The sequence below is a fragment of the Staurois parvus genome, unplaced genomic scaffold (assembly GCF_062004578.1).
Source record: "Staurois parvus isolate SC_StPar_1 unplaced genomic scaffold, SC_StPar_1.0 ptg001352l, whole genome shotgun sequence".
Lineage (NCBI taxonomy): Eukaryota > Metazoa > Chordata > Amphibia > Anura > Ranidae > Staurois > Staurois parvus.
In genome coordinates, this window is record NW_028319148.1 from 287,766 (window position 1) to 313,916 (window position 26,151).

At 42.0% G+C, this 26,151-nt stretch overlaps 9 non-coding genes across 9 annotated transcripts; 5 read left to right on the forward strand and 4 right to left on the reverse strand.

The window, feature by feature from the left end:
- Positions 1-15,229: 15,229 nt before the first annotated feature.
- On the forward strand, positions 15,230-15,311 carry TRNAS-CGA (transfer RNA serine (anticodon CGA)). The gene has a single exon. It is a non-coding gene; the product is annotated as a tRNA-Ser (tRNA).
- Positions 15,312-15,879: 568 nt separating this feature from the next.
- On the forward strand, positions 15,880-15,961 carry TRNAS-UGA (transfer RNA serine (anticodon UGA)). Its single transcript has one exon. It is a non-coding gene; the product is annotated as a tRNA-Ser (tRNA).
- A 4,529-nt stretch (positions 15,962-20,490) lies between these two features.
- TRNAS-UGA (transfer RNA serine (anticodon UGA)) lies at positions 20,491-20,572 on the reverse strand. The gene has a single exon. It is a non-coding gene; the product is annotated as a tRNA-Ser (tRNA).
- A 1,760-nt stretch (positions 20,573-22,332) lies between these two features.
- TRNAI-AAU (transfer RNA isoleucine (anticodon AAU)) lies at positions 22,333-22,406 on the reverse strand. Its single transcript has one exon. It is a non-coding gene; the product is annotated as a tRNA-Ile (tRNA).
- A 125-nt stretch (positions 22,407-22,531) lies between these two features.
- TRNAW-CCA (transfer RNA tryptophan (anticodon CCA)) lies at positions 22,532-22,603 on the forward strand. Its single transcript has one exon. It is a non-coding gene; the product is annotated as a tRNA-Trp (tRNA).
- Positions 22,604-24,041: 1,438 nt separating this feature from the next.
- TRNAI-AAU (transfer RNA isoleucine (anticodon AAU)) lies at positions 24,042-24,115 on the reverse strand. The gene has a single exon. It is a non-coding gene; the product is annotated as a tRNA-Ile (tRNA).
- A 125-nt stretch (positions 24,116-24,240) lies between these two features.
- Positions 24,241-24,312, forward strand: TRNAW-CCA (transfer RNA tryptophan (anticodon CCA)). Its single transcript has one exon. It is a non-coding gene; the product is annotated as a tRNA-Trp (tRNA).
- A 1,438-nt stretch (positions 24,313-25,750) lies between these two features.
- TRNAI-AAU (transfer RNA isoleucine (anticodon AAU)) lies at positions 25,751-25,824 on the reverse strand. Its single transcript has one exon. It is a non-coding gene; the product is annotated as a tRNA-Ile (tRNA).
- Positions 25,825-25,949: 125 nt separating this feature from the next.
- TRNAW-CCA (transfer RNA tryptophan (anticodon CCA)) lies at positions 25,950-26,021 on the forward strand. Its single transcript has one exon. It is a non-coding gene; the product is annotated as a tRNA-Trp (tRNA).
- The last annotated feature ends 130 nt before the right edge of the window (positions 26,022-26,151 follow it).

Sequence of the window (26,151 nt, forward strand, 5' to 3'; positions counted from 1 at the left end):
AGAGAGATATGTTCCCTTTTGAGTGGAAAATTGGCCAAATTAATTACCTTTTTATCATGAATATTCTCTTCTGCTACCTCCTCTGACTTCTTGTTCTGCCCTTGTCCTCCTGATGTTTGTTTTTTAAGGATTCCTCTACTTTCTTTTTGGATCCTCTTCCCATCTGTGATTGATGGATATGAGGAGGTTCTCCATTTTGTTGGTCTAAAAAAGAAACAGATTTTCCAAGGTTTTCAGACTCACTTTCACTAGACATGGTTTCTCCCATTGATCTAGAATGTGAACGAAAACCTCTTCGTTTAGATCGACTTCTACTTCTTTTTGTAGTGAGATCAAATATCTCACCTGTTTCCCAGTCTTTTAAATCACGTCTAAATTTAGTTTGTTTAGTAGTTCTAAGACTTTTTTGTACTTTTTCCACTTCCTTTTTCAGTTGTTCATTATATTTTTCAAAATTCTCCTGATTTTTAAAGGGATCTAAATCTAATGCACTTTTACTGATGGCCTGATCCAATTCTTCAAGTTGTAATTTTTCCTCCTCTACAATAAGTTTCATACCATTAATCCCATGTTCTATACACAGCACTTTCCATTTTTCCAAAAACCTTTCATTATGTAGATGTTCAGCTGGAACTACCTTACATCTCAATCCACGTGGGATAATGCTCTGTCTAATATACGCTTCCAAGAAACATACATCCCACTTTCGATTGAGACGTTTGATAACAAGCTTTTTATGTTCCCGAAATTTAATCTTAATATCCTCATCTTCAGTAGATAGATTTGGGCCTTCTGCTACAAAGGCTTGATGCATTTCCAACTCTACCTCCTCTCCTGGTATGAATGCCATGAATACAAGCCCCTCCACTCAATGCGCTCCAGCCGTCTATAAAAATAAAACACTCATAAACTGGGGTGATGGCAAACCAAATTACCAAAGTCAAATAACCTCTAGAAGAACAGGTCCATAGGAACCCAAAAGACGCATATATATTATAGGTAGTTATTAAGAGGTTGTTAATTAAATTATCGTGTCACCCAATGTTTGGTTTCCATTCAGTAGCCAAAGAAGGCATTCAAAAAAAGGGGGGTTTGTGAAAAGAGATTCACAGAAAAGCGGCTACATTATGAACAGACCGTGACACTCAGAAAATTTTCCAAAAATTATGCTTTATTACACAGATATAAATATGACATATGGGCATTCGCCCTGGTTTACCATCACCTCAGTATGAGACAATAACACACAGACCTAAAACCATATAAAATGACATCAAGACCGGTCTAAATGTATGTGCAACAGAAAAAGTGACTGCAAGAGTCTAATATCTCTGTAGTACAAACACATAGGTAAACACTTCCCTGAAGAGGTGTATCCAAAAATTATACCATAGGTATACCATAATATTAAATAATGAATTTACACCAATATCATAATGGTGAATCCCGAACAGGGAATCCAAAAATTATACTATGGATATACGTATATCACATGTATGAAATGCAGTAAGCACAATGAGCGTAAAAGAGGGGAACAGTAAGCCTCAGGCCTGTTTGGAAAAAGACATAAATGTCAAATATATGATGCAATACATTCCTGTGCCGGCACACGTGGTTGGGGCCCGTTCATCTGTTATGTGAACAGCTGTATCATAAAGCTCTTGAATGGAAATAAGCCCCATTTATTCCCAGGATGGGAGAAAAGGTGCAGATTGCAGCACTCTGCTTGAAATGGTGTCTTCACCACTGTATGTGGACTACACACCACCCTTTGTAGGAAAAGCAAAACATATCCCAAGGAATCTTCTGCCTGTTGAGCTATATGCGGTATGTCCTGTATCCTACACAAAGCACCATAATGTCCCCATCCTGTAGTGAAACAAATAATGTGGGAAGTCACTGACAGAGCTTGCACTCAATAAGATATGTAGGTCATATTGATCACAGAGGACCGTATATCTAATGTCCTGTAACAATCCACTCACCACCTGTGCCGTGGATAAAGGGAATGAAAGAAATGTCCTTCATGGATATTGCCAAACACGGCCACAGAGGCCCAGGAACCACCGCTGACATCCGCCGATATACCGCGGGTTCCAGCCCCCTCTCAGCGCCTGTACTGCTCACGCTTGCCTCATGGCATGTGAAGATGGCTTCCTCCTTATGGGTCAGCGTGCGTTCCACCTAGTGCGCATGACCGGAAGTGACGTATCTGACGTATGACGTCAACGCGTTTCGCCGATGGGCGTATCTCACTCAGCTTCGTCAGGACCAATGGGACAGCTGCATTTCAATATCCTATTTATAGTGGGTAAAGACCCACCCATTTATGCAAAAGAGGTGACCTGCAGTTGTTCCTAATGGAAGAAAACAAGGGGGGGGGCTAAATACTTAGCACAGCTACTGGTCTTAATTAAAATTAAAAAGGCAGGCGGCTGGAGTCCACAGGGAGGGGAGAGGCTTAGTATTTTAACCAAAACATATATTAATCAAAGGTCATAAATTATATATACCAGTCTATTGGGGCTTTTATCACACTTTAACCAGGAGATGGCGATATAAATCAAAGAATCATGAATTCCATCCACTGAATCGGGTTCTTAGGGAGACAATATCAATTATCAAAAGATACCAATAAATACCACAAGATGGCAATATAATCTGAAAATTCACATGAGGGTCATTATAACAAAAATACCCCAGTTTTTTACATCCATCCTATGGTATGGTTATTGTTCAGAGACGAAAGGTATTAAGGGACATATAACCAGACAGTGAGTCCTTTTGCATTATTTAGAGCTATATAAAAGACTCATATCGTAATGTCATCCATATTTACGTTGATATTCCCAATATACACAGGTTTATCGCAATTCCAGCCATTAAGAAAAACTGAGAAATGCCATCAACTAACCGCCACATGGCAGTAAATCAGAAAATCAACAGTTCCATCTACTGAATCGGGTTTTTTGGGGGAGACAATATCAATTATCAGAAAATACCAACAAATACCACAAGATGGCAATATAATCTGAAAATTCACATGAGGGTCATAATAACAGAAATACCCCAGTTTTTTAACATCCATCCTATGGTATGGTCATTGTTCAGAGACATAAGGTATTAAGGGACATTTACCCAAATAGTAAGTCCTTTTGCATTGTTTAGAGCTATATAGAAAACTCATATCATAAGATCATCCATATTTTCATTAATATTCCCAACACCGGTACATAGTCCCATAAACCTATTTTTCCAAAAACACTTGGAGATCACACTCCACATTTAACCCCTTAGGGTACAGTGTATCAAGTTTATATATCCAATGTTTCTCCTTTTTAAGCAGTTCTCTATCAAAATCACCTCTCCTCTGTGGGAAGTGCAGTGCATAGAAACCTTTTACTTTAGTGCCGTCCAGTTTACCTCCATGATATTTAGCGTAATGTTGGGCAAGGTTACTATCAGGATCATTTGATCTAATATCTCTAAAGTGTTCACCAATTCTTACTTTAAGTTGTCTTTTAGTCTTACCTACATACATCTTTTTACAGGGACAGGTTAAGATATATAATACCCTTACTGTGGAACAGTTTATAAGACTCTGAATCTTATAGTGAGTGTTATTTCCTGAATCATAAAAGGAATCCGTGCGATCTACATATTTGCAGATTTGACATTTTCCACATTTAAACATCCCCTTGGTACGTGATTTTAACCATGTTGTTCGTTTTAATGGTTGATAGTCTGAATGAATAAGGAGGTCACCAAGATTTGGTGCTCTTCTTGCTACCATCTGGGGACGTTCACCTACAATCTTACTCAACCTGGGGCATTGAGTAAGAATCTTCCAGTGTTTTTCCAATATTAATTTAACATCTTGCCATTGAGCTCCAAATTGGGTAATCATTCTCACAGGCTGATCACTCAATCTAGCCTTCACTTCCTTTTTGGTAGATAATAAATCCTCACGATCAGTTTGATATGCCCGTCTCCGAGCATTTCTAATTTGGGAGTGGGAATACCCCCTTTCCCTAAATCTTCTATAGAGATCCTGAGCTTCCTTTTTAAAATCATTGATGTTTGAGCAGTTTCTCCGACATCTCAAAAACTGTCCCACTGGAATCCCTGAGATCAGTGAACGTGGATGGTAGCTTCTTGCCTCTAATAGGGTATTGGCAGCAGTAGGTTTCCTATATGTCTTAGTGAGGAGTTTTCCATTTTCAAGTCTAATCTCCAGATCCAGAAAAGAAATACATCTTTCGTCACATATATATGTAAGTCCAATATTGAAGGAGTTCTGATTTAACTCTCCCAAAAATGATTTTAATTCCTCAGATGTTCCTTGCCACACAAGGAACACATCATCTATATATCTTAACCAGATCTGGCCATTAGCAAGAAATCTTGATGATTTAAAGACAACCTGTTCCTCCCAAAACCCCAAATGGAGACATGCGTAGGCCGGAGCCCACGGTGCTCCCATACTCGTACCTCTAGTTTGTTGATAGAAGGTATTGTTAAATTGAAAAAAGTTATGTTTTAAAGCAAACTCCAATAACTCACTAATGAATTCATTCTGTCCTCCCAAAGTAGGATATGTTTTTTCAAGAAAATAGGAAACTGATCTCACGCCACATTCATGTGGGATAGAGGTGTAAAGTGATTCCACATCTATTCCCACTAGAATGGAGTTATCCTTAATGGTCATATTTTCAATCTTAGCCAACACATCCTTAGTATCCCTCACATAAGAGGGGAGATTCGGAACCATATCCTTAAGAAACAAATCTATATACTTCCCTGTTTTGTCTAGGGGACCATTAATGGCTGAAACAATAGGTCTACCTGGAGGGTTTTCTTGGTTTTTATGTATTTTAGGGATAATGTAAAACGTAGGGTGATTGAATTCTTCAGTTCTCAAATAGTCATATTCTTTCTTAGTTAACAAACCCACTTCTTTTCCTAGTTTCAAAATGGAATTTAATTTTTTAACCACCAGATGGAAAGGATTTGCAGTCACTTTCCTATATGTGGATGAGTCACTCAATAAGCGCTTCACCTCCCTGACATAGTCTTGTTCATTCAAAATCACTACATTGCCCCCTTTATCACTTCTCTTAATGACAATATCTTTGGTCTCTTTTAGTTCTTTAAGAGCTTTTCTTTCTTTTTTGGTAAGGTTATCGCCAATTGGCATTTTCCACTCAAGATTTTTAAGGTCATCAGCAACAAAATCTAGAAATGTTGAGATCCTCATATTGGAACGAATTTTCGGCATTTTTGTCGATCTAATATTTAGATCAACCTTTCTAATTATATTGTTGGAATTGTCCAAGTCTGTTATACTTTCATCACCATCCTCATTTTCCTCTATGAGAGATATCAACATATCCAGTATCTTGCGGTCCTCCATGGACGAGTCGGAGGCCATATCTTCCAAAATGGTAGGATTACCATGTATCATTCTCAAGAAAACTTTTCTTAGAAATAAGTTCACATCCTTGAATACCTCGAACTCGTCCATGGGGGTCACTGGTGAGAAGGACATACCTTTGTTTAATAGAGAGATATGTTCCCTTTTGAGTGGAAAATTGGCCAAATTAATTACCTTTTTATCATGAATATTCTCTTCTGCTACCTCCTCTGACTTCTTGTTCTGCCCTTGTCCTCCTGATGTTTGTTTTTTAAGGATTCCTCTACTTTCTTTTTGGATCCTCTTCCCATCTGTGATTGATGGATATGAGGAGGTTCTCCATTTTGTTGGTCTAAAAAAGAAACAGATTTTCCAAGGTTTTCAGACTCACTTTCACTAGACATGGTTTCTCCCATTGATCTAGAATGTGAACGAAAACCTCTTCGTTTAGATCGACTTCTACTTCTTTTTGTAGTGAGATCAAATATCTCACCTGTTTCCCAGTCTTTTAAATCACGTCTAAATTTAGTTTGTTTAGTAGTTCTAAGACTTTTTTGTACTTTTTCCACTTCCTTTTTCAGTTGTTCATTATATTTTTCAAAATTCTCCTGATTTTTAAAGGGATCTAAATCTAATGCACTTTTACTGATGGCCTGATCCAATTCTTCAAGTTGTAATTTTTCCTCCTCCACAATAAGTTTCATACCATTAATCCCATGTTCTATACACAGCACTTTCCATTTTTCCAAAAACCTTTCATTATGTAGATGTTCAGCTGGAACTACCTTACATCTCAATCCACGTGGGATAATGCTCTGTCTAATATACGCTTCCAAGAAACATACATCCCACTTTCGATTGAGACGTTTGATAACAAGCTTTTTATGTTCCCGAAATTTAATCTTAATATCCTCATCTTCAGTAGATAGATTTGGGCCTTCTGCTACAAAGGCTTGATGCATTTCCAACTCTACCTCCTCTCCTGGTATGAATGCCATGAATACAAGCCCCTCCACTCAATGCGCTCCAGCCGTCTATAAAAATAAAACACTCATAAACTGGGAATAAACCCTCTTCAGGGAAGTGTTTACCTATGTGTTTGTACTACAGAGATATTAGACTCTTGCAGTCACTTTTTCTGTTGCACATACATTTAGACCGGTCTTGATGTCATTTTATATGGTTTTAGGTCTGTGTGTTATTGTCTCATACTGAGGTGATGGTAAACCAGGGCGAATGCCCATATGTCATATTTATATCTGTGTAATAAAGCATAATTTTTGGAAAATTTTCTGAGTGTCACGGTCTGTTCATAATGTAGCCGCTTTTCTGTGAATCTCTTTTCACAAACCCCCCTTTTTTTGAATGCCTTCTTTGGCTACTGAATGGAAACCAAACATTGGGTGACACGATAATTTAATTAACAACCTCTTAATAACTACCTATAATATATATGCATTTCATGGGACCCCTACTGACCCCGGGCCCCTGGGCAGTGCCCGAGTGCTCGAATGGTCAGTCCGCCCCTGGACTCCGGACACTTTCACCCCCTTCCTGTCCAGCCCAATTTTCAGCTTTCAACGCCCACCCTTGGAAACAAAAGATATGTTAATGACCATTCACACCTCAAATTCCTCATGAAGACCCCCTTCCAGGTGACCTTAATGACTCCCCTCCACCAGACACCTTTCCCACCCTTGGAAACAAAAGATATGTTAATGACTATTCACACCTAAGCTAATCTCAACACATACTGCTGTCTCTGCTTCTACTCTCTGTACTTCTCTGAAACAGTCTAAAATAGTTAATAATTTACCACTTTTTAGTGCATTCTGGGCATTTGGGAATTTCTCCTGAGCTTATCTTTAACCACTTCCTGTCCAGACACTTTTACCCCCTTCCTGACCAGGGCAATTTTCAGCTTTCAGCGCTATCACACTTTGAATGACAATTGCGCGGTCATGTAACACTGTACCCATATGAATTTTTTTGCATTTTTTTGAGACAGATAAAACTTTATTTTGGTCTTATTTATTCACCGCTGGGATTTTTATTTTGTTTTTGCTATATAAATGAAAAAGTCCAAAAATTGTGAAAAAAAGTGTTTTTCTTATAAAATTTTGCAAATAATTAATCTTTCTTCATAAATCTTGGCCAAAATGTATTCAGTTATCTTTTTAGTAAAGAAAAAAAATAATAACCCAAATTAGTTTATAAACAAAACTTATAATTTTTCAAAAATGTTTTTACATTTTTTTTATATTATTATTTATGTTTTTTTAACATGCTGTCACCCTAGCAGTACAGTGTCACCATAGTGACACTGTACTACTTGTGTGGGGTGATGAAGATTTCTTTTTTTTTTTTTTTACACTGATTGCCTTCACACCCATAAAGGCTGTAAAATCAATCATTTCTCTTTCTCTCTGGCTGCATTCTTGCAGCCATTGAGAAATACTGTGTAGGCTGTGATTGGTCACAGCTTGTCACATGGTACAAGGCTGTTGTGTACAAGGTGTGTGAATAGCCCTGTACCATGTGATCTCTGTGATCATTCACAGATTTCACACGTAGTAAGCAATGATGTCAGAAGTGACATCTTGCTTACTACTCTTCATGTGATCACTGATTGGCCAAACAGTGATCACATGATCGGGACCTCACACAGAGGTCCCGTACAACGATCGGTGTTCTTTGGACACAGCGGGTACCGGATCGCTCCCAGGGAGCGCGCACAAGCAGGTAGCGGGGATGACATTTATAAATGTCCACCCGTCCCTGCATTGCTCCTGTCCGGCCGTTTATATACATGAGCCGGACGGGAAGTGGTTAAAGGTACAGGGATGCACGTGAAGCCCAGCTATACCAGCAAAAGCATCCAGTGCGTCCCTGCATCCAATTTAGCCAACTACAAAAAAAAATGGCAACCGTCCCAACCTATACCCAGCCCTAGCAGTAAGGTGCGCATGGAAGGGCGATGCACATCGCAAGACAAACAAAAGATTTCCCCAAAGCAGAAGCAGCGGGAGCTCTATGGTGACTCTGATAGAGGGCTAACTTCTCAGGATTCCCACCAAGTTCACTTTTGGAGGGTTTGAATGCTGTTTGGTGTCACCATCCCTATCTGAAACATTGTTTGCTTTAATGATCCCATGTCTGATTGGTGTACAGCCTGACCTGCCTGGGGAGGAGAATGAAGTTTATAGCTGTTTATGTGCATTTTATATGCGCTTCTAATGAGCGCATATAAAGGAATATCTTTCATGGATTTACCATCGATGGAAGTTACCTGTTCATTTCACGGATTTATTTACTGGACTCTTTTATATTATTGTTTATCATATTTGTGCCATTTGTCATATATTTCACATTAGGGCCCATGTACCCGGGACACTTCTGAAAGATGGAAACTGACTGCTGGAAAACGTAGATTAAAAAATGTCTGTATAGTTGCGTTTGTATAACGCGTTTATGCGCATTTGCGTTTAGAAGCGTTTTTTAACCACTTGCCATCTGCCTGCTGTTTATAAACGGTAGGATGGTGGCAGTCCAGGGGCGGGTTGCCGTTCATAAACGGCACCCGCCATTTCTAGGTGTCCCTGCTCCCCGGGAGCGCGTAGCACTGCGATCCGGTGCCCGCTGTGTCCTCCGGACACAGTGAAACACCGATTGTTGGACGGGACCTCTGTACGAGGTCCCGATCATGTGATCACTGATTGGCCAATCGGTGATCACATGCAAAATAGTAAGCAAGATGTCACTTGTCACATCATTGCTTACTACGTGTGAAATATGTGAATGATCACAGAGGTCACATGGTACAGGGCTATTCACAACAGCCTTGTACCATGTGACAAGCTGTGACCAATCACAGCTCACTCAATATTTCTCAATGGCTTCAAGAATTCAGACAGAGAGAAAGAGAAATGATTGTTTTTACATTCTATATGGCTGTAAAGCAATCACTGTAAAAAAAAAAAAAAAAAAATCTTCATCACCCCCCACAAGTAGTACAGTGTCACCATGGTGACATTGTACTGCTAGGGTGACAGTATGTAAAAAAAATAATAAAAAAAACCATAAATAATAATATAAAAAAATAAATTAGTTATAAACAAATTGGTTATAAACTAATTTGGCTTATTTTTTTTATTACTAAAAATATAACGGAATACATTTTGGCCAAGATTTATGATGAAAGATTATTTATTTGCAAAATTTTATAAGAAAAACACCTTTTTTCAAAATGTTTGGACTTTTTCATTTACATAGCAAAAAAAATAAAAATCCTATCACTGAATAAATACCACCAAAATACAGCTTTATCTGTCTCAAAAAATGGTAAAAAATTCATATGGGTACAGTGTTGCATGACCGCACAATTGTCATTCAAAGTGTGATAGCACTGAAAGCTGAAAATTGCCCTGGTCAGGAAGGGGGAAAAAGTTTCGGGACAGGAAGTGGTTAAAGATAAGCACAGGAGAACCTCCCAAATGCCCAGAAGGCACTGAAAAGTGGTAAATTATTAACTATTTTAGACTGTTTCAGAGAAGTACAGAGAGTAGAAGCAGAGACAGCAGTATGTGTTGAGATTAGCTTAGGTGTGAGTTGCTCATTAACATTTCTTTTGTTTTCAAGGGTGGGAAAGGTTTCTGGTGGAGGAAGTCATTAAGGTCACCTGGCAGGGGGTCTTCATGAGGAATTTGAGGTGTGAATTGTCATTAACATATCTTTTGTTTCCAAGGGTGGGAGAGGTCTGAGGTGTGAATTGGTCATTAACATATCTTTTGTTTCCAAGGGTGGGAGAGGTCTGAGGTATGAATTGGTCATTACAACCTGTGACAAGCTTGGTAGGAACATCCTGTGTTCAGTGTTTTATCCATTTGAGTACCTTGAAAATGCTTTGCATACATTTTTCATGATGAAAAAAGGCTCTGGACAGCATCGGGAACTGGAAGAGTTAAGAAAAAGTTTCAAAGGCAAACGCTTATAAATGCAATTTGCAGCGTTTAGCCAGGTTTAGCCGCATTTACAAGCATTTTACTTTTGAAACGCTGATAAAATCGACTGCTGAACGCAAGTTTGGTGCATTCAAAAAAACGACTGTAAACTCAACTGCCTGTAAACGACTGTAAATGACGATGTGTACATGGACATATAGGAAAACATTAGGGAGAGTTCAGGAGCTGCTGAAAAAATCGCTGAACAGCTCCTAAATGTGAGTTTATCAGCTGCAGTGTACATGAGCCCTAAATCACTATTTTATTCGCTGTCACCCAACGCTGATGGCTCGGTGTCACGTATTCCTTCACTATACTCATTAGCATTTTCAATATTGTTAAATGAATGACAGTTTCACTTTCACATTCATCCCATCGTCAGCGCTGATTAGAGCGCCTCACTGTGCCTTCTTTGAATATTGCTGCTATATATCAATTTATTGCTGCTTTATTTAACCCCTTCACACCTGAGGGTAAAACAAATCTAAATGCCTAAGCACAATTTTGCAACGTTGACATGTGATAGTAAAACTGCCCATATCATCACAACTACTTTGTACATCCGGGTGAATTATACCGTGTTTTTTTCAGGACAAACTGGGCTTTCATTTGGTGGTAAATGGTAATTGATATCTCCTGATTTTATTTTTTATTATCAAAGGAAAACTGGCCCAAAATAATAAAAAAAATAATTTTATTTATTTAGCTGTGTGTTTTTTGCTACTACCATAACCTACCACCAAAGAACAACCCAAAAAAAATTCTCCAGCTTTTGACGATCCCAGCGATACCATATATGTGTATGTTATTTGTTGTTTATACCCGGAGTAGAAATAATTTGTTTTGTCTTTTTTTTACCTAATACACACTGACACTAACTGACACCAATTTTTTTTTTAATCCTGACCTTTGCCCCTGACCTTTTGACCTTAACCTTTGACACTTACCTTGACCCAAACACTAGCCCTGGCACTGAACTAGATCACACTTTGATCTAGGTATTTTTTCTTTATTTTTTCTATTATTTTTATAATATTTATTTATTTATTTTTTTATCTCTATGCCAGGAGTTAGTGAGATACAATGTATCTCTCTCCTCCATTTATATAGAGAGGAAAAAAAAACAAGGGGGCCGGGCTGCACAGTGACTGATCACTGTGATAGTGTCAGGGCAGGAACGCTGGAATGGGCAGGCAGGCCTATGGTACGGTCACGCTGCGACTGACGACAGCCACTACCCACAGACCAGAGTCCCTCAGGGCGCGGAGTCTAAGCCCCAGGCTACCCTTCACCAGGGCCCCTGATGGTGGGGATGGACTTGACGCAGCCTGAGACCAGGTCGCGGCCCCCGAGTGACCCCAGCTGCGATAACGACTGCCGCCAATGGCGTACAGCTGGTGGGAGCTAGATGGGAACACGAGTAGAGTAGTCAGACAAGCCGGGTCAATAACAACGAAGCAGACAGTACTAGACGGTAGGCAAAGAATACTCAGGTCACGGGCCGGGTTCAGCAACGGGAGGTCAGGTAAAGGGTTAACGCAGAGAGTAGTCTTGTCCAAGCCGAGTCGGTTACCAGGAGAGCAATGGGAACAACACAAGAGCTTGCAACAGGGCAACATACAGGACACAAGTGCAGAGCACACTTGCAGAGAGCAGGCTTAAATGTGCTCAACCACACCCTTCTGAGGAGGAGCCGCAGAAGCCTGAAGGCATAAAGGTTCCCACCATGCTTTGCAGAAAACCAAGATGGATGCCAGCTCATGGAGATGCACAAGCTCTGAAGAAAGGTAGGACCTTGACAGATAGTCAATCAGAGGCTATCACAGCGATCATGTGACCAGGAATCAGGAGTCCCGGGTCCCGATCATTAGAATGGGAAACAGTGCTCTCAGTGACACCGCGATCTTTGTGCTGGGAGCGCCATGCGGTACGCTTCCAGCACAAAGACAGGTACGCAAATATGCGGCCCCATGGAAAAAAGTCCAGTTCTGTGAGGCCGTATAGTTGTGTGACGTCGGCGTCAAGGGGTTAATTTATTTATTTCATCATTATTTTATATATTGACACACACATGTTTTAAGATACATGACATGATAGACACATATGATTTTAACTTAATGTTTACTTTTCATCAAAAGATTTCCCAGCAACACTTACCAGCCAGCTTGCAAAAAAAAACAATCTGGCCCTGTCTAACATTATGCGTTAAAAACAGAGTTTTTGTTTGCACGCATTTGCAAATACATGCATAAGCCACAGTCCCATGTCAAGGGTCCTCTGTATAATGTACCAACCCCTAACATTCAATCCTAAGAGATAAAAACACAAAGGACAGATGCAAATGTGGAAAATGAAAAGGTTATAGGAATCTGGAGAGAAAATATTGGAACTCTGGCCAGACAAATGGATTCTCCACCACGAAAATGCTCCTGCACTTGCTGTGTTAGGTGTCCAAAATTTGACCAACCACCTTATTCCCCTGACTTTTGGTTGTTTCCAAAATAAAAAAATGCCTTCAAAGAAAAAGTGTGTTGAATTATGAGAGGACTACTATGAAGGTGACAACAGATGCTTGTGTATTACAGTCCATTCCGAGAATTACATGGTCATATCTCGTACACAGCAAGCTCCTTGTACTGCTATTAGGATGTGACTATCCACAGAGACTTTCATCTTCTCCTTTACCAGTCTCAGGATTCCCTCTGCCTCAATTTGTTCCTTGGTTCTATTTTTAAAGTAGGCGCTGGTAAAACTTGGCTCTGCTTTTCTTTTCTTCAGGGAGCCCAACTTATGATAGTATGGACCCTAAGACCTGATAGGTATTTTAAGGGTTCCTTAACCATTTGCAGCCCGCCCTATGGCTGAATGGCGGGCGGCAAATGTCATCAGCGTTCCGGGTGGACGCCATATGGCGTCCTCCCGCACATGCGCAGATTGCGCTCCTGCAGAGCGGCGCAGCGGAGCAATCTGTCACCGGATGTGTACCTCGGACACGGCCGATAACAGATCTGAGTATCGGCCCCGTTGCCGGTGTCATGTGACCTGCTGTGACCAATCACAGCAGGTCACTTGACAGTTGTATACAATGGATGGCTTCATTCATGCCATCCATTGTATACTACTGCCTATCTGTGAATGGTCACAGCTAATCACATGCACATGTCATGTGATTAGCTGTGGCCAAATCACAGCTAAGCACAAAAAAAAATAAAAAAACCCTGAGTAAATCGATGTCATTCTGGTAAATGCTTGCTTATAGCAAAGTAATTCTTCGCTATAAGCAAATTGTGTAAAAAAAAAAAATGCTGATCGCTTCCCCAAAGTAGTACAATGTTACTATGGTAACATTGTACTACTTTGGTCATAGTGAAATATGAAAATAAAATCTTAAAAAAAAGTAAAAAAATGTAATAAAAAAAAAATATAATTTTTTTTTTCATACTGTCACCAGTCAGTGTCCCTGTTCACTGCCATGCCAGTTATATGATGACGCTGTACTGCACTGGTGACAATATGTAAAAAAAAATAGTGAACATTTTTTTCCGAAAAATTATGACAAAAAAAATACAACTTCAAAAAACTCGCCATGCCTCTTATGAAGTACGTCGGACTGTCTACTTTGCAAAAAGGGGTCATTTGGGGGATATCTGTACTGTCCTGACATTTGGGGGATATCTGTACTGTCCTGACATTTGGGGGATATCTGTACTGTCCTGACATTTGGGGGATATCTGTACTGTGCTGACATTTGGGGGATATCTGTACTGTTCTGACATTTGGGGGATATCCTCTCCTGTCCTGACATTTGGGGGATATCTGCACTGTTCTGACATTTGGGGGATATCTGTACTGTTCTGACATTTGGGGGATATCTGTACTGTCCTGACATTTGGGGATATCTGTACTGTTCTGACATTTGGGGGATATCTGTACTGTCCTGACATTTGGGGGATATCTGTACCGTTCTGACATTTGGGGGATATCTGTACTGTTCTGACATTTGGGGGATATCCTCTCCTGTCCTGACATTTGGGGATATCTGTACTGTTCTGACATTTGGGGATATCTGTACTGTCCTGACATTTGGGGGATATCTGTACTGTCCTGACATTTGGGGGATATCTGTACTGTTCTGACATTTGGGGGATATCTGTACTGTTCAGACATTCTTGGACCTCAAGAAATTAGATTGGTTGTCAGTAATTCAGGATTGATCAATATTCAGATCTATACCATAGTTTGTGAACTCTATAACTTTCCTACAAACTAAAAAATACATCCTAATTTGGGTTATTTTCACCAAAGACATGTAGTAGAATACATCTCGGCCTAAATTTATGAAGAACAATTATTTATTTGCAAACTTTTATAACAGAAACAAAGAAAAACTTTTCTTTTTCAAAATTTTTGGTCTTTTTTTGTTAATTTAGCAAAAAATAAAACCCTGGCGGTGATTAAATACCACCAAAAGAAAGCTCTAGTTGTGTGAAGAAAATGATAAAATTTTAGTTTGGGTACAATGTTGTATGACCGTGCAATTGTCATTCAGAGTGTGAGAGCGCTGAAGCCTGAAAAATGGCCTGGGCAGGAAGGTGTAAAATTGCCCGGTATTGAATTGGTTAAGGATAAAAAGTTTGAGATTGGCCGCTTAAAAAAAAAAGATCTCAGTAAACCTTAGGGTAGGGCTTCTTCAGGGGCCCAACTTATGATATTATGTACCCTAAGACCTGATAGGTATTTTAAGGGTTCCTTCAGGATAAAAAGTTTGAGCTTGGCCACTTAAAAAAAAAAAAGATCTCAGAACCCCTGGAGTAGGGCTGTGATGGCTGAGTGGTTAAAGCGTTGGACTCGAAATCCAATGGGGTCTCCCCGCACAGGTTCAAATCCTGTTCACAGCGAATGAACATTTTGAATTCAGGTGTAGGTGCACAATTGGCAATATCATTGTCTACTGAAAGAAAAGCTTTGTTTCTGGGTCAGCACAAGTAAAGAAACTGGAGACAAAGAAATGATATTCAGAATTACAATGTAAAGGCAATACAATCCAGTGACCATGGATTTCATCATCAAAGTGGTCCATCATTCAGGGGAATGTTAACCTCTTGGCGCCGGCTGCACACAAATGTGCGGCCTACTGGCATCTGGACCTAGACGCCGAGCGTCCGCACATTTGCATACAATTAAAAAAAACATATGTGCTGAAAGCACGCACCCTGTGCGCTCCCAGCACACATGTCCGGTACTCACGGGAAGGTCACGATCTTCTCTTTTGATCAGGACTGTTCCCGATCATGTGACCGTCATGATGGTGGTCACATGACCCTAAACCCCTCCCCGCCTCCTGGCTTCGGAAACCCTTAAAGGGCCAAGAGGTACCAGCGCCAAAGGATTAATCTACAAACTTCTACTAAACATTAAAGCATTTGCTCATTTCCACTGTGTCATTTCCACTGAGACACCCATCAAGCTGTGATGGCCGAGTGGTTAAGGCGTTGGACTTGAAATCCAATGGGGTCTCCCCGCGCAGGTTCAAATCCTGCTCACAGCGTCCCATTTTTATTTTTGGAATTTAATTTACATTTTTTAATTGTGTTCTATTTTACAAATACGTAATATAGCATTCAACATGACATAGAAACTGTAAGATATGTCACTTTATTTTTACAGAAGGATATGCAAGAAAACTTTACCAAACCAACACTGATCTTGATTTACCAGACAGCCCCACCCTGGCCTGAGGGATGATGACAGCAAACAACATTTATGGAGTTAGTGCTGTGCTGGCTTTAAAGGGGACATGCTTCGTATGGCCTTTCGATACAAAGGTCTGTTTTAGAACGTGAGAGTGTGCCCACTGGGGAAGATGGAAGCCACAATCATTTTGGCAACAGTGACTTGACATATTGAACATATTGAACAAGGATATTAGAAGATGCAAACTATGGACAGTGTGATTTGTTGCAATATATTGCCTTCCAGTTGCCTTCCAGTTTTTGATTCTCTGTGTTCACATTTGGTGATTTGCTATTGTGTTTTGATCACGTTCTTATATATTTTTTCTTATATACCGTATTTTTCGCTCCATAAGACGCACCTGACCATAAGACGCACCTAGGTTTTAGAGGCAGAAAACAGGAAAAAAAATTCTGAACTAATGGACTGCAGACACAGTACAGGAGATGACTAGAGACTGCGGACACAGTACAGGAGATGACCAGAGACTGCGGACAGTACAGGAGATGACCAGAGACTGCGGACACAGTACAGGGGATGACCAGAGACTGCGGACACAGTACAGGAGATGACCAGAGACTGCGGACACAGTACAGGGATGACCAGAGACTGCGGACACAGTACAGGAGATGACCAGAGACTGCGGACACAGTACAGGAGATGACCAGAGACTGCTGACACAGTACAGGGGATGACCAGAGACTGCGGACACAGTACAGGGGATGACCAGAGACTGCGGACACAGTACAGGAGATGACCAGAGACTGCTGACACCATACAGGGGATGACCAGAGACTGCGGACACAGTACAGGAGATGACCAGAGACTGCGGACACAGTACAGGAGATGACCAGAGACTGCGGACATAGTACAGGAGATGACCAGAGACTGCAGACACAGTACAGGAGATGACCAGAGACTGCAGACACAGTACAGGGGATGACCAGAGACTGCGGACATAGTACAGGAGATGACCAGAGACTGCGGACATAGTACAGGAGATGACCAGAGACTGCGGACAGTACAGGGGATGACCAGAGACTGCGGACAGTACAGGGGATGACCAGAGACTGCGGACAGCACAGGGATGACCAGAGACTGCGGACACAGTACAGGAGATGACCAGAGACTGCGGACAGTACAGGGGATGACCAGAGACTGCGGACAGCACAGGGATGACCAGAGACTGCGGACAGTACAGATGACTGCTGACCTTTGGGGAGGTGGTGAGCGGGTACCTGAATTTGACAGGTACCCGCTCTTACTTCCGCAGAGTTTTTGTTTGATCTTACCTGTTCCTCGATCTCAGCTGCGCGCTGTCTTCCCGGGTTCTGTAATGGCGCTCGGCATGACAGCCGGGTGCCCAGTGCGTATGAGCGAGAAGCACTTGCGCTTTGTGATTGGTCCGGCGGCTTCTGGGATCTGTCATGTGTCCCAGGTACCGCCTTACCATTCACAAAAAGCACCGCTTCTTGCGCATGCGCACTTGGCACCCGGCTGTCATGCCCAGCGCCCACACTACAGAAGCCGGAAGACAGCGCGCCGCTGGATAGAGGAACAGGTAAGGTCAAAGAACAAAGAAGTAAGAGCGGGTACCTGTCAAATTCAGGTACCCGCTCCCCCCCTCCCCAAAGGTCAGCAGTCATCTCCATAAGGTCCCGCTGCAGAGCTGAGCGGCCGGCCCGGTATTCTGCACGGCGGTGGTGGAAATACCGGACCGGCTGCTCCATTTTTCGCTCCATAAGACGCACTGACATTTTCCCCCCTTTTTTTGGGGGAAAAAAGTGCGTCTTATGGAGCGAAAAATACGGTACTTTTGCAGTTGGTGATATGCAGTATATATGAATTGATGCACTAGATAGGATTGCTTTTATTTGAATTTAGCACAGCATATTTTCTAAACACACATTATGAATAAAGGATATTTTTATAAGTAAACATTTATATGAAAAACTGGGTTATGGAATAATTTGCAATCCTTTACTCTTTAACCGGTTGCCGACCAAACACGATACATATACTGCGGCAGGGCGGCACCGCTGCGCAAAATCACATATATACGTCATTTTGCATATCAGGTAGGGGGCGCGCGCGACCGCGCTATTCACACCGCGGGAGTCAATCATCAGGTCCCAACTACCAGCAATCACTGACAGAGAGGACGGCTGCAGTGTTTACACGGCAGCTTTCCTCCCTGTCAGTTTCCAGCACACTGTTCTGGAGAGCAGAGCTTCACTGAAACACTAAAGTACACCCCACCCCCCACCCCCGCCCTCTAGTGAAATACTCCCCTCACACAGTTAACCCTTTGATTTCCTAAAAATGTTAACCCCTTCCTCCCCAGTGCCGTTAGTACAGTGTCAGTGTTTTTTTTGCACTGATCACTGTATTGGTGTCACTGGGGATGTCAGTGACCCCAAGTCAGTTCCCCTCCAGTGTCAGAATGTCTGCCGCAGTCCCATACATTGCTGATCGCCGCTGTAAGTCGCTGATCGCCACCATTATTAGTATAAAATAAAATTACAGTATATATACCGCCATTTGTAAACGTTATAACTTTCACGTAAACCAATTAATTTACACGTATTTGGATTTTTTTTTTAGCAAAGACATGGAGCAAAATACATTTTGGCCTACATTTATGATAAAATTTGATTTTTAAATTTTTTTACTGGACATGTTTTATAGCAAAAAGTCCAAAATATGTTTTTTTTTATCTAAAGTTTGTCGGTCTTATTTTTTTATAGCGCAAAAAATTAAAAAACGCACAGGCGATCAAATACCACCAAAAGAAAGCTCAATTTGTAGGGAAAAAAGGACATCATTATTATTATTATTATTATTATACAGGATTTATATATTATTATTATTATACAGGATTTATATATTATTACTATACAGGATTTATATATATTATCATTATTATTATTATTATACAGGATTTATATATTATTATTATTATACAGAATTTATATATTATTATTATTATTATTATACAGGATTTATATATTATTATTATAATTATTATTATACAGGATTTATATATTATTATTATTATACATTATTTATATATTATTATTATACAGGATTTATATATTATTATTATTATTATAATACAGGATTTATATATTATTATTATACAGGATTTATATATTATTATTATACAGGATTTATATATTATTATTATACAGGATTTATATATTATTATTATACAGGATTTATATATTATCATTATTATTATTATACAGGATTTATATATTATTATTATTATACAGAATTTATATATTATTACTATACAGGATTTATATATTATTATTATTATTATACAGGATTTATATATTATTATTATACAGGATTTATATATTATTATTATTATTATTATACAGGATTTATATATTATTATTATTATACAGGATTTATATATTATTATTATTATTATACAGGATTTATATATTATTATTATTATACAGGATTTATATATTATTTTTATACAGGATTTATATATTATTATTATTATACAGGATTTATATATTATTTTTATACAGGATTTATATAGCGCCAACAGTTTGCTCAGCGCTTTACTATATAACGGGAGACAATACAGCAACAATACAGATCAATACAAGAGGATTAGGAGCAGGGGCGGACTGACCATTTGGAAACTCGGGCACTGCCCGAGGGCCCGGGGTAAGTAAGGGGCCCCATGAGATGCCCCTGGAACCTTTTTCATAGGCTTTTTTGAGTTTGGGCAAGGACACAGGGGCCCTATGATCCCCTATTGCCCGGGGACCCCATGAGTTGTCAGTCCGCCCCTGGTTAGGAGGACCCTGCTTCTTGGAGCTTACAATCTAGGAGATGTAGGACATAAATTTAATTTGGGTGCAGCGTTGCATGACCGCGCAATTGTCAGTTTCAGAGATGAAAACTGTATATCTTGAGAGTTGTAGTCTATGATTTTTATTTCATGTAAAGGACGGGGGTTATCTAGTAAATTACTGCACTTATGCTATATGGCCATATTAGATGCGCATTCTAATAATAAATAATCCATCATAGGGTTCACCAGTTCACAAAGTAACTTTAACAAAGAATTCAGAGGTTCCTGTAAAAATTCAGATGGTTTTCCACTCTCTTTTACATCTGATGGCAGCCTGTTGTTTTCCAATTTTCAACCCTCAAGCCAGGGTGGGGCTGACTGGTGTGTCAAGATCAGTGTTTAAATCCATTGTTTGGTAAAGTTCTCCTGTACATTCTTCTGCAAAAATAAAGTGACATGCTGTTTTTTACACTTTTTATGTCAGGTTGAAGCAAAATCGAACACAAAACGCAACGCAAAAGGGGATGCGCTGTGAGCAGGATTTGAACCTGCGCGGGGAAACCCCATTGGATTTCAAGTCCAACGCCTTAACCACTCGGCCATCACAGCTTGTGATTGGGTGCTAAGAAATAAGAAACTGTATATTATAGAATAAGTCCTCTTTCACAAGGGTGGTTGTTTTGTTGCTTGTAAACATATATTTTACATATAGTAATTCCAAAACTCCTGGCACAGAGATCAGTTGATTTGTACATTGCGATTATCTGTGAATACATGCGGCTACGTTTAGCTGTGATAGTAAATTATTGCCAATTCTATAGCAACTGTTTACTGATTTTTGACATTGTACTGCGATTAATTGCGTTTATGTACACATAGCTGCGATACATCGCTCCTGGCCGCCGTCAACTTTAATTTTCCGAAAACCGCATGTTATGAAACTAAACGCAATGAGTGAATAGAGCCATATGGATGCATTGTCTGCATTCAGCAGCAATGAATAAATTCCTTTAATCAAATCTAAAAGCTGAAATATAACAGCTCGAGTGAAAGGGACCTAAACCTAATAAACATCTAAAAACTCATGGAGAATAATAAATGAAATACAGCACAAATTTTTAATTGTCTCCATCACCTAACCATTACAACTTCGTAGCATCTTTCCAAAGTACGTTTAATCAGGTCTAGGCATATGACAATACCAATGTCATAGGTGGCTCTGAGCAGACAATAATCTCTAGATTAACATTGAAAGAAGCATTAAAGTCAGAAAATGTCCTAAAGGTGCAGAAGGAGCTGAAGCACATATAACTCAAATTAAGAAGGTTACGTGTTAAAATCACAACAGAGTCAAGTAAACTTTAATCGACGTCACCTTAGCCCACTATCATAGAGTATTTCCACATCCCAGACTATGGGGAGTGAACGCAGGGTCCCCTCACCTCCAGATTACCCTCGGAGGGATGCCATTATAGCTTGGCCACAAAAAAGGGCCACAGAACTGGAGAAAGCTTCATATCTGGGTGACAGTATTGGATGCAGGGTCCCAAAGCCTCTCATGGGCCTAAGAAATGAAGGATGCTATGGGAGCTTTGGCTGTCTACTTAGCCCACTTTCATAGAGACTTTACACATCCCAGGCTACTGGGAGTGGACCAAGGAGACACTCATCTACAGATTACCCTCAAGCAGATTCCCTTATAGCTTGGCCACTGGCCTGGAGGAAGCTGGAGATCTGGGTGACAGCATAGGCCGCAGGCTAACAAAGCCTCTCATAGGCAAGAAGGAAGCAATTACAACCTGCCTTTCCGACAAGGTTAGGAATAAAAACAAACACAGCCACCCTAACAACTGGGTTACCAATAAAAACAAACACAGCCACCCTAACAACTTGGGATGAACTTTGCTGCAATTGCAGCTCCATTTATGGATCTTGGAGCCTTGAGGCATTGCAAAGTTTTGGGTGGGATAAAGCTAACAGTCCTAGGTGCACATGTTACCTTGTAGCCAGACCTGAGTATGAATCTTAGCTGTCCGTGGGCTTTTGTATATGCCAGTTGACTGGTGCTCAGGGTTCTCTCTCCTGCTCTCTGTGTGCTTTGGGAGCCTGCTGCTGGGTGAAACGTTTGAGCGCTGACAGTAGACGGACAAGTTTGAAGTGCTGCCTGTTTGTTTTGGGGATCCCATTCGGGGAGACCCTGTTAGTCAAGGAGTGACCCGAGTTTAGCCAGTGGCTCAGACGTAATTCATTGGCGTCCTTAGCAAAAGAGTCATTATTGCTGTGTGTTTAATAGGTTGTAGAAAAGAAGGCCAAGCGTGGATGGGCATGGAAAGCCACCTTAGTGGGATGCTATTGAAAGAAAAGCAGACTGGCCCGTACGGGGATCGAACCCGCGACCTTGGCGTTATTAGCACCACGCTCTAACCAACTGAGCTAACCAGCCCAAGCTTGCTGAGGATGGGCCCGCTAAAGCTGGCACAGGACTATCTGGGCTGTGAGGAATTCTTTGGGCAGCCACAGAAGCAATGACACAAGAGCAGGCAAAAAATGCCCCCAAGGCATGTCAGAGACCTCGTGGTGCAACGGTAGCGCGTCTGACTCCAGATCAGAAGATTGCGTGTTCAAATCACGTCGGGGTCATGTTGATTTTCATGGCCGTCTGCTTAGCCCACTTTCACAGGGTCTTTACACGTCTCGGGCTACTGCCGGCCGACCCAGGGGACACTCACCTCCAGATCACCCTCGCGCACATTCCCTTATAGCTTGCCCACTGGCCTGGAGGAAGCTGGAGATCTGGGTCACACCGTTGGACGCAGGCTCACAAAGCCTCTCATAGGCAACAATCAAGCAATTACAACCTGCCTCGCGACAAGGTTACCAATAAAAACAAACACAGCCACCCTAATAACTGGACCACGCTATGGGAGCTTTGGGATGAACTCTGCTGCAATTGCAGCTCCATTTATGCTTCTAAGCAAAGGGGCCAGGTACATCACCTTCAAATGCAATGAAAAGGCACAGAGAGCTTTTCAACAGCTTAAGTTAGTATAGTGTAAACGACCAGTGTTGCCCACCCCCAAATTTAGTCGACAATTTCACCTCGAGACCAACACCTTCGATATGGGCCTGGGAGCAGCCTTGTCCCAGGAAATGAATGGGGAAGAACATCAAGAAGCATACTCCATCCAGGCTCTAACTCCTGCAGGGAGGAACCATTCAATAGTGGAAAGGGAGACTCTGGCCACAAATTGGCACCAGAGTCCTTGAGGTCTGACCTTTTGGCCAAACGCCTCCCATTCTCCAGTACGGTGGAGGGCTCAGAAGGAAGGGAGCAATGAAAGGGTCACAAGGCGCTTTCTGGCTTTGCAAGGCTTTCCATTTTATGTAGAACATGGGCCAGGGAACTAGCAAGGGAATGCTGGATGGACTGTGACGTGCTGGAAAACTAGGCTCCCTCCCAAAGGTATGAGCACAGGGGAAGGCTATGCGAGGCACTGGCTGGCAGAACCATGGACGGATGATAGATTTTCCCTAGGGTGCTGACATATGCATGCTGAGGGCCTCAAGGGCTTGTGGCGGCTGATGTGGAGTAAACTGTCTTTTTGTTATCTGAGAACCTGAAACAGGTATTGTTGTGGATCTTGGAGCCTTGAGGCATTGCAAAGTTTTGGGTGGGAGAAAGCTAACAGTCCTAGGTGCCCATGTTACCTTGTAGCCAGACCTGAGTATGAATCTTAGCTGTCCGTGGTCTTTTGTATATGCCAGTTGACTGGTGCTCAGGGTTCTCTCTCCTGCTCTCTGTGTGCTTTGGGAGCCTGCTGCTGGGTGAAACGTTTGAGCACTGACAGTAGACGGACTAGTTTGAAGTGCTGCCTGTTTGTTTTGGGGATCCCATTCGGGGAGACCCTGTTAGTCAAGGAGTGACCCGAGTTTAGCCAGTGGCTCAGACGTAATTCATTGGCGTCCTTAGCAAAAGAGTCATTATTGCTGTGTGTTTAATAGGTTGTAGAAAAGAAGGCCAAGCGCGGATGGGCATGGAAAGCCACCTTAGTGGGATGCTATTGAAAGAAAAGCACACTGGCCCGTACGGGGATCGAAGCCACGACCTTGGCGTTATTAGCACCACGCTCTGACCAACTGAGCAAACCGGCCCAAGTTTGCTGAGGGTGGGCCCGCTAAAGCTGGCACAGGACTATCTGGGCTGTGAGGAATTCTTTGGGCAGCCACAGAAGCAATAACACAAAAGCAGGCAAGAAATGCCCCCGAGGCATGTCAGAGACCTCGTGGCGCAACGGTAGCGCGTCTGACTCCAGATCAGAAGGTTGCGTGTTCAAATCACGTCGGGGTCATGTTGATTTTCATGGCCGTCTGCTTAGCCCACTTTCACAGGGTCTTTACACGTCCCGGGCTACTGCCGGCCGACCCAGGGGACACCCACCTCCAGATCACCCTCGCGCACTTTCTCTTATAGCTTGCCCACTGGCCTGGAGGAAGCTTCCTATCTGGGTCACACCGTTGGACGCAGGCTCACAAAGCCTCTCATAGGCAACAATCAAGCAATTACAACCTGCCTCGCGAGAAGGTGACCAATAAAAACAAACACAGCCACCCTAACAGCTTGACCACGCTATGGGAGCTTTGGGATGAACTCTGCTGCAATTGCAGCTCCATTTATGCTTCTAAGCAAAGGGGCCAGGTACACCACCTTCAAATGCAATGAAAAGGCACAGAGAGCTTTTCAACAGCTTAAGTTAGTATAGTGTAAACGACCAGTGTTGCCCACCCCCAAATTTAGTCGACAATTTCACCTCGAGACCAACACCTTCGATATGGGCCTGGGAGCAGCCTTGTCCCAGGAAATGAATGGGGAAGAACATCAAGAAGCATACTCCATCCAGGCTCTAACTCCTGCAGGGAGGAACCATTCAATAGTGGAAAGGGAGACTCTGGCCACAAATTGGCACCAGAGTCCTTGAGGTATGACCTTTTGGCCAAACGCCTCCCATTCTCCAGTACGGTGGAGGGCTCAGAAGGAAGGGAGCAATGAAAGGGTCACAAGGCGCTTTCTGGCTTTGCAAGGCTTTCCATTTTATGTAGAACACTGGCCAGGGAGCTAGCAAGGGAATGCTGGATGGACTGTGACGTGCTGGAAAACTAGGCTCCCTCCCAAAGGTCTGAGCACAGGGGAAGGCTATGCGAGCCACTGGCTGGCAGAACCATGGACGGATGATAGGTTTTCCCTAGGGTGCTGACATATGCATGCTGAGGGCCTCAAGGGCTTGTGGCGGCTGATGTGGAGTAAACTGTCTTTTTGTTATCTGAGAACCTGAAACAGGTATTGTTGTGGATCTTGGAGCCCTGAGGCATTGCAAGGTTTTGGGTGGGAGAAAGCTAACAGTCCTAGGTGCCCATGTTACCTTGTAGCCAGACCTGAGTATGAATCTTAGCTGTCCGTGGGCTTTTGTATATGCCAGTTGACTGGTGCTCAGGGTTCTCTCTCCTGCTCTCTGTGTGCTTTGGGAGCCTGCTGCCGGGTGAAACGTTTGAGCGCTGACAGTAGACGGACAAGTTTGAAGTGCTGCCTGTTTGTTTTGGGGATCCCATTTGGGGAGACCCTGTTAGTCAAGGAGTGACCCGAGTTTAGCCAGTGGCTCAGACGTAATTCATTGGCGTCCTTAGCAAAAGAGTCATTATTGCTGTGTGTTTAATAGGTTGTAGAAAAGAAGGCCAAGCGCGGATGGGCATGGAAAGCCACCTTAGTGGGATGCTATTGAAAGAAAAGCAGACTGGCCCGTACGGGGATCGAACCCACGACCTTGGCGTTATTAGCACCACGCTCTAACCAACTGAGCTAACCGGCCCAAGCTTGCTGATGGTGGGCCCGCTAAAGCTGGCACAGGACTATCTGGGCTGTGAGGAATTCTTTGGGCAGCCACAGAAGCAATGACACAAGAGCAGGCAAAAAATGCCCCCGAGGAATGTCAGAGACCTCGTGGCGCAACGGTAGCGCGTCTGACTCCAGATCAGAAGGTTGCGTGTTCAAATCACGTCGGGGTCATGTTGATTTTCATGGCCGTCTGCTTAGCCCACTTTCACAGGGTCTTTACATGTCTTGGGCTACTGCCAGCTGACCCAGGGGACACTCACCTCCAGATCACCCTCGCGCACATTCCCTTATAGCTTGCCCA